Below are 17,370 nucleotides of genomic sequence, written 5' to 3' on the forward strand. Positions count from 1 at the left end.
TATCCACCATGTTCCATTTCCATCTTTATTAAAAAAGTATTAAATAGGAATTAAATATTTTAGGTTTTATTATGAAAATGACTTGACATTGGATCAAGCATTGATGGATGTTTAAGAGAAATTTTTGAATGAATGTTTGAGAGAAACAGAATAGATGAATTTGGATGATGGCGAGAGCTAAGATAGGCGAGGCATCCACCTCGAATCTTAGTCTCAGGAGTGCGTGGTATCCACCACGTTCCATTTCCATCTTTATTGAAAAGGTCTTGAATATGAATTAATATTTTTGAGTTTTTATTATGAAAAATGGTTTGACGTTGGATCAAGCATTTGATGAAGGTTTGAAAGAAATGGAATAGAATGGGAGGAAGAAATGGATTTGATTTGTTTATTGAGAAAATACTCGACATTTGATCGAGTCTTATTTTTGATCTTTTGGAATGGTTGATTTTATTCTTGTGTTAGTAGCTAACTAAACAGTCAAACAAATAAAGAAATGAAAAGCAGTAAAATTATTACACATCGGGGGAGTGAGGTACATTTTGTCAAATGGGGATTCAAAGTACTGAAATAATTAAATCGGGCCCAAACAACAAATAATGCAATGTATGAGTGTAAGTGCAAGAGAATTGTCTCATTGTAAGAAGGCCCAAGAGTAAGCCATGTGAATAAATAACACAACAAGTTATATATACAAAACACTCAAAAATTTAATTGAAAGAAACAACATCGGGACGTGCACGGATAAAAATCGGGATGCGAGGATGCGAATCAAAGTCGCATAACGCAATGACGTGCAAGGCAGATGGAAATTGAAAAAGCAAACAAGAAATCTAGATAATGTGCTCAAAGTCGGTTTGCACATATTAACAACAATCGAAATGTCATATGATTAATCAAAACGCGGCGAAAAACCATCAATGTATCGATAAAAATAACCGTGGATAAACAACATGGGAATTGTTGAATCCATAAATTAAAATCGATGTTTAACAATTAAAATAAAATAACGGCGAAAGAATAAAAGCTAAAGTCAAAAAATGAGAATAAAATAAAACAAAATGATTAATAATAAAATAAATCCTAAATTAATCAAAGATTAAACTAATGATCCTATAATTTATAAGTGTTTATTAATATACATAGTGAATAAAAATTGAATAAAGTGAAAAAAACTAAGATCAAAGTGCAACACAGGGTATTGAACCCACCACCCATGGTTTGCTAATATTGATGCTTAACCAATTCTCCCACTGGTCTACTGTGACGATAATTAGCATGGGAGAGCAACAAAAACCATCGGAAACGCGTAAATGCAAACAAAAATAAAATAAACATACACCAGAACAATAGGGAGCAGAACTTTCCAATGGACTTAAACATCAGCAGGTTTTGATAAACATAATCATCTTAATCCAGCCATCATTTTATTTCATTTGAACATCAAAATTTTACAGCAAGATAAACAAACAAATGGAAGCTTCAAGGAAGCTAAAACGGAGAAATGGAAATAGAAACTCGAAAAGGAAACTAACCGGTTGCGGCGAGATTGACTGACGGATGTAGGTAAGGTTCCGTCTGAACCGGTCTTTGATCTTCTTGTCCGTTCTTCACCACCAAGAAAAACTATGGTTTTCTTTTCTCCTTTCCGTCGACTCCTTTTTTCTCTTAGTGAACAGTAGCGGCTCCTCTCCAAAATTAGGGTTCTTGGGAATAGTAATCCCTCTTTTATATATGACCCATCTCTTTCCTCTAATGTGTTTCCTGCTGTGTAGTGGAGGTCTGCTGTGTAATGGAGAGGTCTGTTCGTACAGAGGATGTCTGGGGAGTTTTGTCCTTATTCCACTTGTGGTCCCTCTTCCTCAATTCTCTCCATTTCCACTTCACTGTTGGTAAGAAACAATTCACCACTGTAACTCACTTAGATGAAAAATTTGTTTCGGAATTAATTGATTTTATATAGTGTTGTTGTGGCAGCTTGACACGGTTTTGCTCTGTGAAAGTTGGATTTGAATTACGAACAGTGTCTTTAAGAGTTGCTTCAGAAGACTCCTTGGTGTTATCTCCAACAGCATCACTATTCTGACATGAATTTTCAGTAGCCTCTAAAAGTTAGTCCTGTTGTTGTTGTGCTGAATGCTTCAAAAACTTGAGGCTGCAGGGGGCTTCCTGTAATGTAGCTGGACGCAAGCTCCGTTCCTCCATATACTTCAATGATTGGATTATAATAGGATTTTGAAGAAAGCCATAGTTGCCTCAGTGACTCGACTGTAATTGGCATCTATTGCATTTGCCACCAACATGATTTGTTGTCGAAGTTATTCGCCGGTATCTCAATGTGCTGTTGTTTAGTTTCATAATCTCGGATGTTGCCGTTATCATTGCACTGCATTTGGAGTTCGGCTTTCGGTGTTTTTTGATGATGTAATTTCGGTTTGGATGGGTGAGGATGGTGTATTGCAGATAATTTGTCTGCTTGATTCCGTAACACAGAAATTGGAGACAAGTGAGTAGTATCATAAGGTAGATTTTCGTCAAACGAAACTTTGCGGTTGAAGCTTTTTGTTAATAATCTATGGCCAAGTCCAAACACCTGTGACGAGTTTTCACCATTCCTCTGGTCTGTTTCAGCACAATCCTTTGTGTCAGCTGCTGCTGAGAGAACCGTTTCAGATGCAGATACATTACGTTCTGCCAAAATGTTCCTCTTAGTGTGACCATTACTCTGCCGAGAACCCGAGGAAGTATTTTCAGATGTACAAGCTTGATCATCATATCTAGAACTTGATTCCTTTAGAACCTGTAAAGGTTGTGTCAAAAGCATCTTGACTTCCCTTGTATTTCTTGCTTTTTACCAACCCATGATCAGCATCTCTCTTACTCTTTTGATCAGTGTTTGGGGAATGATTTCTGGGATGCTGTTTAGACTGATCCTGCGATTCCAGAGACTTTTTTCCAATGTTTTCGTTTTGCTGTACCTGATTCTTAACAATTGATGCAAACCTTCAAATAGGGATGCATAAGCATCTTGGAGAACTTTGCAGCCTTTTTCATAATCATTGTTCAGACAATTTGGTCTTTGTGGATTCATATTAGGTCCAAGGACATGTATTACATGGGTCACACCTTCTCTTATGAACAAAGGAGAAGATAAAGGTAAAGGGATAACAACAACATTCCCAGGTGAAAGAGTCCTTATTTTGTCTTTGGTTGCAGACTCCAGTTCAGGACCTGCGGCATCAAAAATTGATGCATTAACACCACCCCCACCAGGTTTTAGCCTCAAGTTGGCAGCATTAGCTATGACATTACAGCACAAACCTCCTGTGGAATAAAAGTGAGTGATGTCTCCAACATGGGTGAAGAACTTTTGGGTGTCAATGTTCTTTTCTGCTACTTTGGATTTAACTAAGGACAAAATCTTCGACTTGTGTGTCAAATCAACTAGAACAAGTCTTGCATTCCCCACCTTATTTGAGTACTCTGTGACCTTCTGAACAATAATATCAGCTGCCTTGTCATGGTTGAATTGGAAATCAGATGTTGAAATAGATGGAAATGCCAGAGTTGGAGTATCATCCAAAGAGACTTGATTGTGACAGGAACCGGAAGATTTATCAGCCTGGCCTTCAATTTCCTTTGACCCTAACTAGGAATTATCATGTGCTGATGGAATTTTTTCCATATCTTTGTAGGGGGATCACTTTGCCCAGGAGTCTTGGAATTAGAGTCTCTAATTCTATTTTCTTTAGATGCAGTATCAACTGGGACCTTTACCGTTTTTAGGAATTTCATTATACTAGATTGGATTTTGGAATCTGGATTTTTCTGACCAAAGCAACCATGTGAAAGGTTATCCAGTGGCCCGAGTTTTTGGTATGTATCAATAGCATCTTTGACATTACTCTCACTCTGACAAAATGTTATTCTGTTAAAGCCTTCACTTAATTTGGGCAGCTCTTTATTTTGAAGCATTCTATTTACAACTACAGCAGCTTTTCCACCCTGCAAATTTTCTTCATGCCCAGATCGTTTAACAGATCGAGAAATACAAAGCTTAGCAGGAAGATCAAGTACAACTGCATGCATATCTATTTGGGTTTCACCCTGAAGCTTTACAAAATCTGATCGCTGTTCTCTATTAAGATTGCACCTGTCAATGAATACACTCTTCCCATCCTTCAATCCTCTGGCTGCACTACTTAAACATTGAGCTTTATTTCCTGCTTTACCATTTCCAATAGTGTCCTGACAAACGCGAACCCAAGAGTGAGATGAGGAACGCATAACCTCTTCACAGAAGGTAGATTTCCCGCGGAAGAGCAATTTGTTGCTCAAGACCAGGTTCAATCCTGGTGCATAATGTAATTCTTGCTAAGGTAAATGCACCAAATAATGACCACATGTTGTCCATATTCATTATCAATATGTCTAAAATTGGATTACCAAAATTTTTAAACCCTTCGCCAGATAGTACATTTAGGATATCAAAGTCGGTTCCTGTATTTCCATTAATGTTCCGGCTATTTCCTAAAGAAAAGGATAATGACATCAAAATAGAGGGATGACAACAAATGGTTTTTAAAGAAACAAACAATATGTATTTCTTTTATGTATTAGTAAGTAATACATGAAAGGTATTTATAGAATACAAGGACAGATCAATAATCCTAATTCTGGCCTGAGAATCAAAGCAATTATTCTCCCTTTAAATGCTAATTCTAAATATGGTAGAAGACAATTAATTACTAATTCTTAATAGCTAATTACTAATTATTATTTACAATGAATATTATGTTGAGTTGTATAACACTGAATCTGTTGATTCTGTACTTATCTCTCTAATAACTTCCAACACTCCCCCTCAAGTTGGCATGAATATATCATTCATTGCAAGCTTGCTCACCATATCATCAAATTGTCTCTTTGGAAGACTCTTTGTGAGAACATCTGCTACTTGACTTGTGGTAGGTACATAGGTCATACAAATTTCACCACTGTCAATTTTTTCTTTAATGAAGTGCTTGTCCACTTCAACATGTTTCGTTCTGTCGTGTAGGACAGGATTATGGGCAATAGAAATAGCTGCCTTATTATCACAGTAGACTTTAATTGGTGTTGGGCTAGAGACCTTTAATTCCTCCATGAATTTTTTAATCCATAATACTTCACAAAAACCATGGGCCACAGAGCGGAATTCAGCCTCTGCACTGCTCCTAGCTACGACATTTTGTTTTTTACTTCTCCATGTAACTAAGTTTCCACCTACAAAAGTACAATAGCTTGAAGTAGACCTCATGTCATTTATATTACCTTCCCAATCAGCATCTGTGTAAGCTTCCACTTGTATATACCCGCTGTTTTTGAACATCAATCCCTTCCCTAGAGTTCCTTTTAAATATCTCAATATTCTGAAAATAGCTTCAAAATGAGTAGGTCCTGGTGCATGCATAAACTGACTTATCACACTTACTGCAAAGGCTATATCAGGCCTTGTATGAGACAAATAAATTAGTCTACCGGCCAGTCGTTGGTAGCGTTCCCTATTTACCACTTCATCTTTAGATGCTGCCTTCAGTTTTACATTGAGATCCATTGGTGTTTCTGCTGCTTTACATCCTTTCATCCCTGTTTCTGGGAGTAAATCAAGTATATATTTGCGTTGGTTGAGAAAGATTCCCTCCCTAGACCTTGCAAACTCCATCCCGAGAAAATACTTTAATTTTCCAAGGTCCTTGATATCAAATTCATCTTCAAGTCTTCTCTTTAGATCACCTATCTCGTTAACATCATCTCCTGTAATGATAATGTCATCGACATACACAATTAAAATAGCAATCTTACCTTCATCTGAATGCTTAAAGAACAATGTGTGATCTGCTTGACTTTGGGTGAGACCATGTTTCTTAACAACACTTCCAAATCTTTCAAACCAGGCCCTTGGTGATTGTTTTAATCCATATAAGGACTTTTTCAATTTGCAGACTTTGTCCCGTCCAAGATTTTCTTCAAATCCAGGAGGTAAACTCATATATACTTCTTCATGTAATTCTCCATTCAAAAAAGCATTTTTAACATCAAATTGATGTAGTGGCCAATTGAAATTTATTGCAAGAGAGAGAAGAATTTTGATGGAATTAATCTTAGCAACAGGGGCAAAGGTCTCTTGGTAGTCTATACCGTGAGTTTGAGTAAAACCTTTTGCTACTAGCCTTGCTTTGTACCTTTCTACATTTCCATCAGCCTTGCATTTCGCTGTAAAAACCCATTTACATCCAACTGCCCTTTTGTTATGAGGTAGAACAGTGATACTCCAAGTATTATTTTTCCTTAGAGCATCCATCTCTTCTTTCACTGCTAATATCCAATTCGGATCACCTAATGCTTCTTGAATAGTTCTAGGCACAAACAAATTCGAAATCCTAGACACATATGCCTTGTGAGTGTGTGATAACTTGTCATATGACAAGTAATTAGACATGGGGTGTTTAGTGCATGTTCGAGTACATTTCCTATCAGCAATTGGGATATTAAGGTCAGGAATTTTTTTTCTCAAAGCAATAGGAAGATTCATATCAGGAAAAGACAAATCCAGTAAATCATTAGAAGAGTAAGATGGATTACCAGATGAAGAACTAGAAGGAGAAGTTTCAGTAGGACCTTCACTTGGCAAATCAGATTGGATTTTTTCCGGAGAGACAATTGAATTTGTAATACCTTTGTGAAACCTTTTTCGGACATACACTTGAAGTTGAGGATTATGATCCTCAATCAGTTTTTCTCCCCCTGTTTCAGACATTATATTATCCGACAATTCAAGATTAAGCATTTTGGGTTCTGGATGATTTGTAGTCACAATATCATCTAGTGCAGGTAAAGTTTCCCAAAAATTATCTTCATTATCAACACAATGATTCTCCCCCTGAAGAGAATTTTTATTAAAAAAAGGTTGATTTTCAACAAAATTGACATCCATACTTTCAAAAAAATTCTTTGTTATTGGGTTAAAACATTTGTAGCCCTTTTTATTTGAAGCGTAGCCAAGAAAAACACATTTTTCAGCTTTAGGATCCAATTTGGAACGGAAAATATTTGGGATGTAGACATAACAAACACAACCAAAAACTTTAAGGGGAAGATCCGCAATGATGCGAGATGTGGGAAAATAATTTTGTAAAACTTGCACAGAAGTCTCGTATTTTAAAACACGAGATGACATTCTATTGATGAGGTAACAAGCAGTTAATAAGGCATTTCCCCAAAGATATTTAGGTACATTCATAGAAAACATAATAGCTCTAGTTACTTCAAGGTGATGTCTATTTTTTCTTTCAGCAATACCGTTTTGTTGTGGAGTATCACGACAAGTGGATTGATGAATTATCCCCTTAGCTACTAAGAATGTACTTAGATATTTGTTGAAATATTCAGTGCCATTGTCAGACCTTAGAATGCCAATCTTAGTTTGAAATTGGTTTTCAATCATTTGAAAAAAAATCTTTAGACCTTTGTTCTACTTCAGATTTTTTTTCTAAGAGATAAACCCAAGACACACGTGTATGGTCATCAATAAATGTCACAAACCATTTTTTTGAGACATAGTTTTAATTTTTGAAGGACCCCAAACATCACTATGGATTAAATGAAAAGGTTGCGAAGCAGAATAACCTTTTGAAGTAAAAGATACGCGATGATCTTTAGCTAAGTGACAAGCTTCACAATGAAATTGAGAGGAATTTACTTCTTTGGAAATTTTTGGAAATAAATACTTAAGATAAGGGAAACTAGAATGGCCTAATTTTTTATGCCATAATATAACTTGATCTGAAACGGGAGGTAAAGTTGCACTGTTTAAACCAAAAACCATTGCATTTCCAAGAGGAGTTTCATCAAAGTAGTACAACCCATTCATCTCTCTAGCAGTTCCTATCATCTTCCCTGAGTTCTGGTCCTGAAAAACACAAGTAGAAGAACGAAAATGACAGAACAGTTAGTGTCCTTAGACAATTTATGAACAGATAGAAGATTGCAAGCAAATTTAGGAACGCGTAAAACAGATTGCAAAGTAATTTGCTCTGAAATTTTTATGCTACCTTTGCCTGCAATACTAGAATAACTACCATCAGCAATCCTTACTTTTTCAGACCCGGAACAAGGGAAATAGGAATTGAATAAATGAGAGCAATTGGTCATATGTTCAGATGCCCCTGAATCTATTATTCAAGGGTTGGAGTGGTTTTGGACAGATAATGCCCAAGAATTCTTACCTGTTTGTGCCACAGTTCCAACAGCAACAATAGGGGATGAATTGAACTTTAGAAGTTTAAAAAGGTGATCCATTTTCTCCTTAGTAAATGGAGACGAGTCTACCCTCATACCGGTAGTTGTAAACCCTATTTCTTCCCTTTTTGCAGAGTAACTATTTTTGCTCATCTTTAATTGGTGACAGTTATCTTCATCCAATATTCGGTGATGATATCCCCTCATCTGCTTGGATAATTGCCCTGATTACGCAATTTATCCCCAGCGGGTCATCTCTCGTCTACCCTGTTGTTGTTGGTGACGATTGTTTCTCTCCTGGATTGGTCATCATTATATACCTAGTTTCGGTATCCCGATGCCTTTTCTTTTCGGTCGATTTATCCTTTATTAACCCAGTAACCGGTTGTGGATAATCGTCCATGCAAGTATATTATCTACGTTCTGACGGTAATAGATAGTATATCTCATGCACTCTCGGGTCTGAAGCCTTTTGTTCTTCTCTAGTTGAGTAAGATTCGTATCCCCTTTGTGGAGTCGAATATCCATCTTGTAATCGAGTTTGCTTTTAGCCCTTTTTTGGATGATGAGTGTTTTGGGAATATTCCCCAATTCACGCCTTGGTTGGTCACCTATTATATGCCCAGTAACCGGTATCCCTGGTGTTCCTTCCTCTCTGGTCCCTATTATGACTTTTTGTCCTCTGTGGAGTCAGAATCCCTGAGTTGAAGTATACCTTTTTGGTTTTCCTCATACGTTTTGAAGTTTTGATATCTCTCACCCTTATACCGGTCTTGGATATTCGTCTCTTCCTGAGCATGTTGTATCTCTCACCCTCATACCTGGCGTTTAGATCACATGTCTCCTTGAGCTTATTACCCAGTAACCGGTAATACCTCGTCCCACTGCTTCCCCAGGAGTGTCCTTGTGGACATCCCCAGCGAAGTCCCTTAGTGGATTGTTTTCATCCAGATTTTATCCGAAGTATCCACTGTGGATAGTTTTTTGTTGTATTGGCATATTCCCCAATACATGCATCTTCGAGTCAGCTCGAGTCTTTCCATTGGATCTTTTCCCTTTGGAATTCTGTTCCCCACGCTTTGAGTCGTGACCTGCTCGCGCATTTTTATCCCTTTTCTATCCCCAGGAGAGTCCCCAGGGTCTTGGTCCCATGGAGTGAATTGCTCATATGGATTATCAGTGGCTTCTGATTTCTTTGCTTTTGTGGACACATATCTCCACAGAGTGCTACCATTTTTCATACCTACATTTGCATCATGAGGTCTCTTAGGGACCAAAATTCATCTCTTTGTTATTATTTAAGCCCATTCTACCCCGTCGAGACGAAGATTTTAACCTTCACTTCTCCGGCTAGAATGACCTTAAATAGGGGCATCTGTAAGACCCCAATTTTGACCCTAAGATCCCTCATGGCATCATAACATTGCATTTGCATTGCCTCAAGGATCTTTAGCATCTTGGTTCCCTTTGCCTTTGGGTGGGACTCCTTGTGATTGGTTTGAGATCACCAAGCATGCTTGAATTATACATCATTGTTTCTCTTACTTTTGTTTACTAATCAAAAGCACAAAAATGTGTCACTAACATCTTTTGTTTGAAGCTTGAGTATCATCCAAGACACTTTGTGGGTTCTATTTAGATGATCAGTCAACACAAGGGAATGGCTTGAGATACTTCCAACAGGTTCAAATGGGGTTTATTCGTCAGTCAAAACGTTAATCTTGAAGGAGCAAAAGTTTGTTCATGAGCTGTCATGCTCGCTAGGCGAGCAGAATGGGTCGCCTAGCGAGTCCCAAGAAAAGCCACCAGAATCACCTACGCTCAGAGGAATTTCTTGAACTGTCATGCTTGCTAGGCGAAGCCCACGTGTTAAAAAAATAAAATAAAAAAAAGAACGAAAAACGAAGAAAAAAAAACGAAAAACGAGAAAAATAAATAAATAAATAAAATATAACAGAAAAATTTTGGACTTGGGCCTCTCTCATTTGAGCCCACAGGTCCACAAAAACCAGGTTATTAATTCAGAGTTTTAGTGAAACAAAATTCCATTCCTATTACCCTGGCAGGAAAAAGATAGTGATAGAAGAGTTAACAGAGTTCAGAGCAACCTCCAGAGACTAAAGGGAACTCATCGGCAAAGAACCAATTCCCTCTTATATAAACCCTCAAATTTCTTTGCAAACCCAACCGGGCAATTCAATTTCATTGATCTCTCCAGTCAGGTTTGCCTTATTCCCATTACTTTATGCTTTTAATTTGAATGCTCTGAATGTATGAGGTATTATGGGTGAATTTGATACCCTTTTGATGCGTGTGTTTGACAAGAGGTTTAGGCCTCCTACCCTTGGTTGCTTTTTGTGAACTTTTTGTGAATTTTAATGGCATGATTCATGTGGTTACATTTTGATTTAGGGGCAACTCTTGGTTACCCTATCTTGTTTCTCTAACCTGTTTGTTGAGTTTTGTTTTGTGAGGGCTCATATGACTCTTGCGGAGATGGTTTGCCTGGTGTTCCACTTTATTTGTGGGATACCACCTGGAGGTTTATTCCGATTACCTGTACTGACTCACTTTCTTTGATGGTGCTAGCTTGAGAGATCTCTGGGTTCCTTGTTCCGTTAATTACTGTTACTTCGGATCTTTATCCGTGTGGTACTTTTACATTTTCCTGTATTTTTACCGCTTTCTTAGCTGGAAGACCTCTATAGGAGGCAATGTTTTGTGTGTTTACTTTATGAAGGTTCCTTCGTCTAGGACTTCCCTTTTGCCTGAGCGTTCCTAAAACGCAAACAAACTCATTGATTTTTCTTCTCCTAAGAACACGTTATCTTTTTCTACTGCAGGCGAGTAAGTCTCCAAAGGTCGAGCATCCGGTAGATTGCGTAGTAACGTCGTTCACCCCAAAACACAACCCTTACCCCATAGGTGTTCGAACTACGTTTTGCTCTGATTTTCATCCCAGATGAGATACGTAGGCATAAGACGCGATGTCTTAGCGAGCACACTCCTCTTTAACCCATAGGTAGCCGAGCTACGAAGACTCTGATTCTCATATTCAGATGAGATACGTATGCAGTGGATGCGACGTCCGTGCGAGTCATTTTCTTTTGACCCTTCTTTTAGTAAGTAGTACATTAGATAAACATACACGCTTTTCTCATCCCTTCAATCATGTTTGCACAAATAAATTTTCAAAAAAAAAACAACAACCTTTGCAACAAATGTGAAAAGGGCTCCCTAGGAGTACCTAGGATGCTTTGGGTGCCTAATACCTTCCCATTGCATAACCAACCCCCTTACCCAGATCTCTGACATTTTTACTAGTTTTTGATTTGATAAAACTTTTAGGTTTTTGTTCGCTTTCTAACCATTCCTTTGGATAAATAGAAGTGCGGTGGTGACTCGACTTGTATAATTTACCTTGGATTTAGTCAATATCTCTAATGGTAACGAATACCCCGCTACAGAAAAGTGGAGACTCTGCTGGGGATCATAATTGACCTAGTGGGTTTTACCTACTTTTCATATTTGTTGTATTGTATTGTAATATTTTTTGTGTGACACATTTTTGTGCAATTTGGGATTACTGTATTATATGTAATGATTGAATTGTTTGAATATTAATTCCTTGTATGCTTGGTGATCTTTGTGAGATAAGTTCTATACCCGAACTCGAGTGCACTTAGGATAGGAGAATGGCATAGTCTTGTCGACTTATGTGGAGTTATTCCTTAGCAAGTTGACTTGCAAGCCCATTCGCTTGGTGGAGGTCATGTTGGGATCAATAATGTTACACAAGTAAGTTGTGGTTAGACATTACTCTTTCCAATATAGACCTTAGAAGCCAAGGACCTTAGTTTACCAAGCCCATCTTGGCCTATTCTTAGGATGTAGTGCGAAAGTCGTTCAAGTGTAAGATTTGATACGATTGTTACGCGATACTACACTCATAAGAGTCTCTCTTGAGAATATTTTTGGAATACGAGTAGTCGTTTCTCCGATAATATCCAAAAGATGGGATGATGACTATGGGAACCTTTTGTAGAACATGTTTGGCAGGTTTAAACCTTAGTACACTCCCTTTTGGTGGTTCTTAACCTAAACTCCATGCTCGTGACTTGCAACAAACCCTTGATTCATGGTTGATCCGTTCATGAATCCTTAATATCAATGGAACTTGGGTGTTGATAAGGTGTAAACCATAATCCACCAAAATGGATGATTGATATTAAGGATAACATGATCCATCCCATGACCTTTGTTTGGTGTGCTTTGCTTGATCCTTGAGTGGGATTGTTGCATTCATGCATTCATGCACCCATTTGCATCCATATCATCAATAAATAAGAAAATTTTCAAGGAACTTAAGGGGTTTATTTGCAAAATTTTCAGACATGGAAAGACAAAGAAGGAATACAAAGAAGTACAGTTTCAGACAACCAGACTTGAAAGAGTTAAGGAATTTGACATCTTATGTATTAGATCCCTTGGGTTTCAAGGCTCGTTTTGGGAAGCTTCCTCCTCTTCTGACTACTCAGGTGGATGAAGGATTGATGAGTGTATTAGTGCAGTTTTATGATCCCTTGTACCGTTGCTTCACGTTTCCGGATTTCCAGCTTTTGCCTACCCTTGAGGAGTATGCTTACCTTGTGGGTATACCTATTCTAGACCAGTTGCCGTTCAGTGGCTTGGAGAGTATTCCTACTTCTCAAGAGATAGCAGACATGTTACACATAGATGAATCTCTGGTTGGTGCTCATATGACTACCAAAGGTGGAATTCAAGGTCTCCCTTCTGAGTTCCTCATTGCTCAAGCTACTATATATGGGAAGGCCATGAGTGAGGATGCCTTTGAAGTCATATTTGTACTTCTCATCTATGGATTGGTATTGTTCCCCAACATCGACAAGTTTGTGGATGTGAACGCTATTAGGATCTTCTCTACTCTTAATCCCATTCTGACTCTATTGGGCGATACCTACTTCTCTTTGCATATGAGGAATGCAAAGGGTGGTGGCGCCATTGTGTGTTGTTTGCCTCTGTTGTATAAGTGGTTTGTTTCTCACTTACCTCAGACGGTCGCTTTCAAGGAGAACAAGGAATGTCTACGGTGGTCCACGAGACTTATGTCTCTCACTAATGATGATATCTCTTGGTATAACCGTGTGTATGATGGTGTGCAGATTATAGACTCTTGTGGCGAATTCTCCAATGTACCTCTTCTTGGTACATGTGGTGGGATTAACTACAATCCTGTTTTGGCACGTCGGCAGCTTGGGTTCCCCCTAAAGGATAAACCCAATAACATTCTGTTAGAGGGTGTATTCTTTCATAATGGTAAAGATCCCCAAGGCTTGAAAGCTAGGATGGTTCGCGCTTGGCGCAAGATTCATAGAAAAGAAAGGAAAGAGTTGGGTCCTAAGAATTGCATCGCTTTGGAACCTTACACTGTTTGGGTTAGGAAGAGGGCATCTGAGTACCTCATGCCTTACGAGTATCCGAGACCTACACCTATGATTATGGCTGGGCCTTCAACCCTCCCTAATCAAGGAGTAGAGGAGTTGAGAGACGAAGATCGTTCACGTGCCTGGATCCGTGAACGTGAAGAGTTGCTTCAGCAGATTAAGGAGAAGGATGCGTTGATTGAGTTTCTTGAGCATCAGGTTATTGATGACCCTGATGATGTATGAACTTCTCTACTTCCTCAGTCTTCTAAGTTCTGGAAGAGGAGGTATGATCGACTCGCCAAAGAGAAGGCCGATATGGAGGCAGCCTATGAGAGGGAGGTGAAGAGGCTTCACGCATCTTATCTTCTTGTGTCCCGAGCTTTAGATGATTGTTTCTAGGGATCCATATGATGATTATTTTCCTTTTCTCTTGTATATGATTGACGATGTTGCACTTCTTTTCCCTGATATTATTTGATGAGATATTTCCATATGTGATAAAATGCTTAATATTTCCAAAATTTGCAAATAAAACTCTAAAGTTCCTTTGAAATAAAAAACAAATCATATGCACAAACATTGCATGCATCATATACATAAGCAGGTTTTGTTTCCGGTCCCTTGCCCTGTGGGATAACTCTGTGTCCTTCATTTATTCTGAAGACAAGCTGACTCACCGGTACTACACTAGAGCCAACATTTCAAGACTGATAGATCACTTAGAACAAGAGAACCGCGAGCTGAAAGAGGAGGTGGCCAAATTGACTGTCCTAATGGAGTCACTCATGGCTTCCCAGAGCCAGTCTTCTCCGACACCTTCAACTCCTCCCCAGAGGACAGTTATCTCCGAGATTGTCTCCTCTGCTGTGCCCGCTGCTAGTGCACACTTTGTTCCAACAGCCATGCCATTCGGGTTCCCGTGGGGGATGCCTCCCAATTTCATGCATGAGGGTCCTGTTCCTACCTTTGCTTCTCTGCCGGCATCTAGCCCGGTCCTTGCCGTTCCTCCTCCTATCGTGCATACTTTGCCCAGGGTAGACGACACCATCTATCATTCTGAGTCGTCTGAGGGTCCATATGTTTATGAGAAGATGGATGCTATGAACGATCAATTTCTTGAGCTTCGCAAGGAATTGAAAACTCTCAGAGGGAAGGATCTTTTCGGCAAGTCTGCTGCCGAACTCTGCTTGGTTCCAAATGTGAAGATCCCTGTGAAATTCAAGGTCCCTGATTTTGAAAACTACAAAGGAAATACTTGTCCTCTCAGCCACCTGGTCATGTATGCCAGGAAGATGTCGACTCAAACCGATAATGACCAACTACTCATCCACTACTTTTAGGACAGTCTGTCCGGTGCCGCTTTGCGTTGGTACATGGGTTTAGACAGCGCGAACATCCGATCCTTCAATGATCTCGGTGAAGCCTTCGTCAAGCAGTACAAGTACAACATGGATATGGCTCCCGATAGAGATCAATTGAGAGCCATGTCCCAGAAGGATAAAGAAACATTTAAGGAGTACGCCCAGAGGTGGCGAGAGGTGGCAGCACAGATCGTGCTTCCGCTAGAAGAGAAAGAGATGACTAAGATCTTTTTGAAGACTTTAAGTTCTTTTTATTATGAGCGGACGATTGCTAACGCTCCTTCTGACTTCATCGAGATGGTGAATATGGGGATGCGTCTAGAAGAAGGGGTCCGTGAAGGACGGTTAACCAGAGAAGAAGGCTCTTTTGTCAAACGTTATGGGGCGTTTGCAAAGAAGAAAGATGGAGAGGCACATGCTGTGATCTCCCATGAGAAACCAAGAAGACCCTCTGTGAGGAGGAAGACTGTGCATCCCGCCAGTAACCAGCACCAGGTGGCTCATATAGCACATGTTTTCAGAGACAATCAGCAGTATCAGCAACATAGTAACAATCAGCAACCACATCCGCAATATCAGCAACAATAGCTCCGACCGCAGCAGCAGGCCTACCAGCCTCGAAACAGTAATAAAACCAGCACGAGTTACGAGAGGAAAAGGGTCACCTTCGATCCTATTCCTATGACGTACGCAGAGTTATATCCCTCTTTGATAGAAAGGAAGCTGATTACTCTGAGAGACCCACCAGCTATACATGCTAACCCCCAGTGGTGGTATAAGCCTGAGTTACATTGTGTTTACCATTCTGGTGCTCCCGGCCACGACGTAGAGAATTGTTACCCTTTGAAGACCAAGGTTCAAGACCTTGTGAGGTGTGGTATTTTATGTTTTGAGGACGTAGGCACTAATGTGAAGAAGAACCCATTGCCCGAACATGGGAAATCTGTCAACATGGTCCAGGGTTGCCCTGGAAAATACAAGGTCCAATATGTTAGTCATATTCAACAGTCTCTGGTCCAGATGCATCGTTTGTTGTGTGACTACAGTCATTATGAGCATGACCATGATAGATGCCGAGTCTGCTCTGTTAACCGATTGGGTTGTTGCCAGGTGCGCAAGGATGTTCAGGAAATGCTGGACGAATGAGTCATTGAGATCCTTCAAAACAGGAATGTTGATGAAAATGAGCCTGAGGTCAATGTGATCTCCCCAGTGTTCCGGATACCCGAGCCTGTTATCATCAAGTACAATGGTAGCAAGCAGAAGGCTTCTCCCGCTCTGATCATTAAGCCTGTTGATCCTGTGCCTTACTCCTCTGAAAAGGCAGTTCCCTATCGCTACAACGCCGTAGCAGTAGAGAATGGGAAAGAGGTGTCCGTGTCCTCTTCTTCTATTGTGAATATTGCCGATGTTAGCGGTTTGACCCGTAGTGGCCGTGTATTTTCAGCACCGCCGAAGCCTCAAATTAATGCTGATTTTGTTGAACGCCCGATCGGGAACGCTGTGAATTCTCCGAATCCGGCACTTGCTGTTAAGCCCTCCTCCGTACTGAAAACTCCTACTTCTATTGGCCCGAGTGGCAATGTGAAAGAAGACTGTGATGAGATGCTGAGACTCATCAAAAGGAGCGAGTACAATGTTGTAGACCAACTTCTACAAACGCCATCCAAAATATTTGTGTTATCCTTACTCTTAAATTTAGAACCACACCGAGAGGCTCTGCAGAAGGTGTTGGATGTGGCATATGTAGATCATGATGTCACTTTGGAGCAATTCGATAGCATTGTCGCAAACATTACTGCTTGTAATAACCTGAGCTTTTGTGACTCTGATCTCCCTGAGGAGGGAAGAGACCACAACTTGGCATTACATATATCTATGGGTTGTAGAGACGATGCCATGTCCAATGTACTGGTGGACACTGGGTCATCATTGAATGTATTGCCAAAGTCCACTCTCTCAAAGCTATCATATCAAGGGCCTCCCATGAGGCAGGGTGGGGTAGTTGTGAAGGCTTTCGATGGGTCTCGTAAGACTGTGATTGGGGAAGTTGATCTCCCGATCAAGATCGGACCAAGTAATTTCCAAATTACCTTCCAGGTTATGGACATTCACCCATCGTATAGTTGTCTCTTAGGCAGACCATGGATTCACGAGGCAGGCGCCGTGACGTCCACCCTACACCAGAAATTGAAATTCGTGAAAAACAAGAAGTTGGTGGTGGTAGGAGGAGAAAAGGCTCTCCTGGTTAGCCATTTGTCTTCCTTCTCTTATATAGATGC

The sequence above is a fragment of the Lathyrus oleraceus genome, chromosome 3 (genome assembly GCF_024323335.1).
Source record: "Lathyrus oleraceus cultivar Zhongwan6 chromosome 3, CAAS_Psat_ZW6_1.0, whole genome shotgun sequence".
In the NCBI taxonomy this organism is placed as follows: Eukaryota; Viridiplantae; Streptophyta; class Magnoliopsida; order Fabales; family Fabaceae; genus Lathyrus; species Lathyrus oleraceus.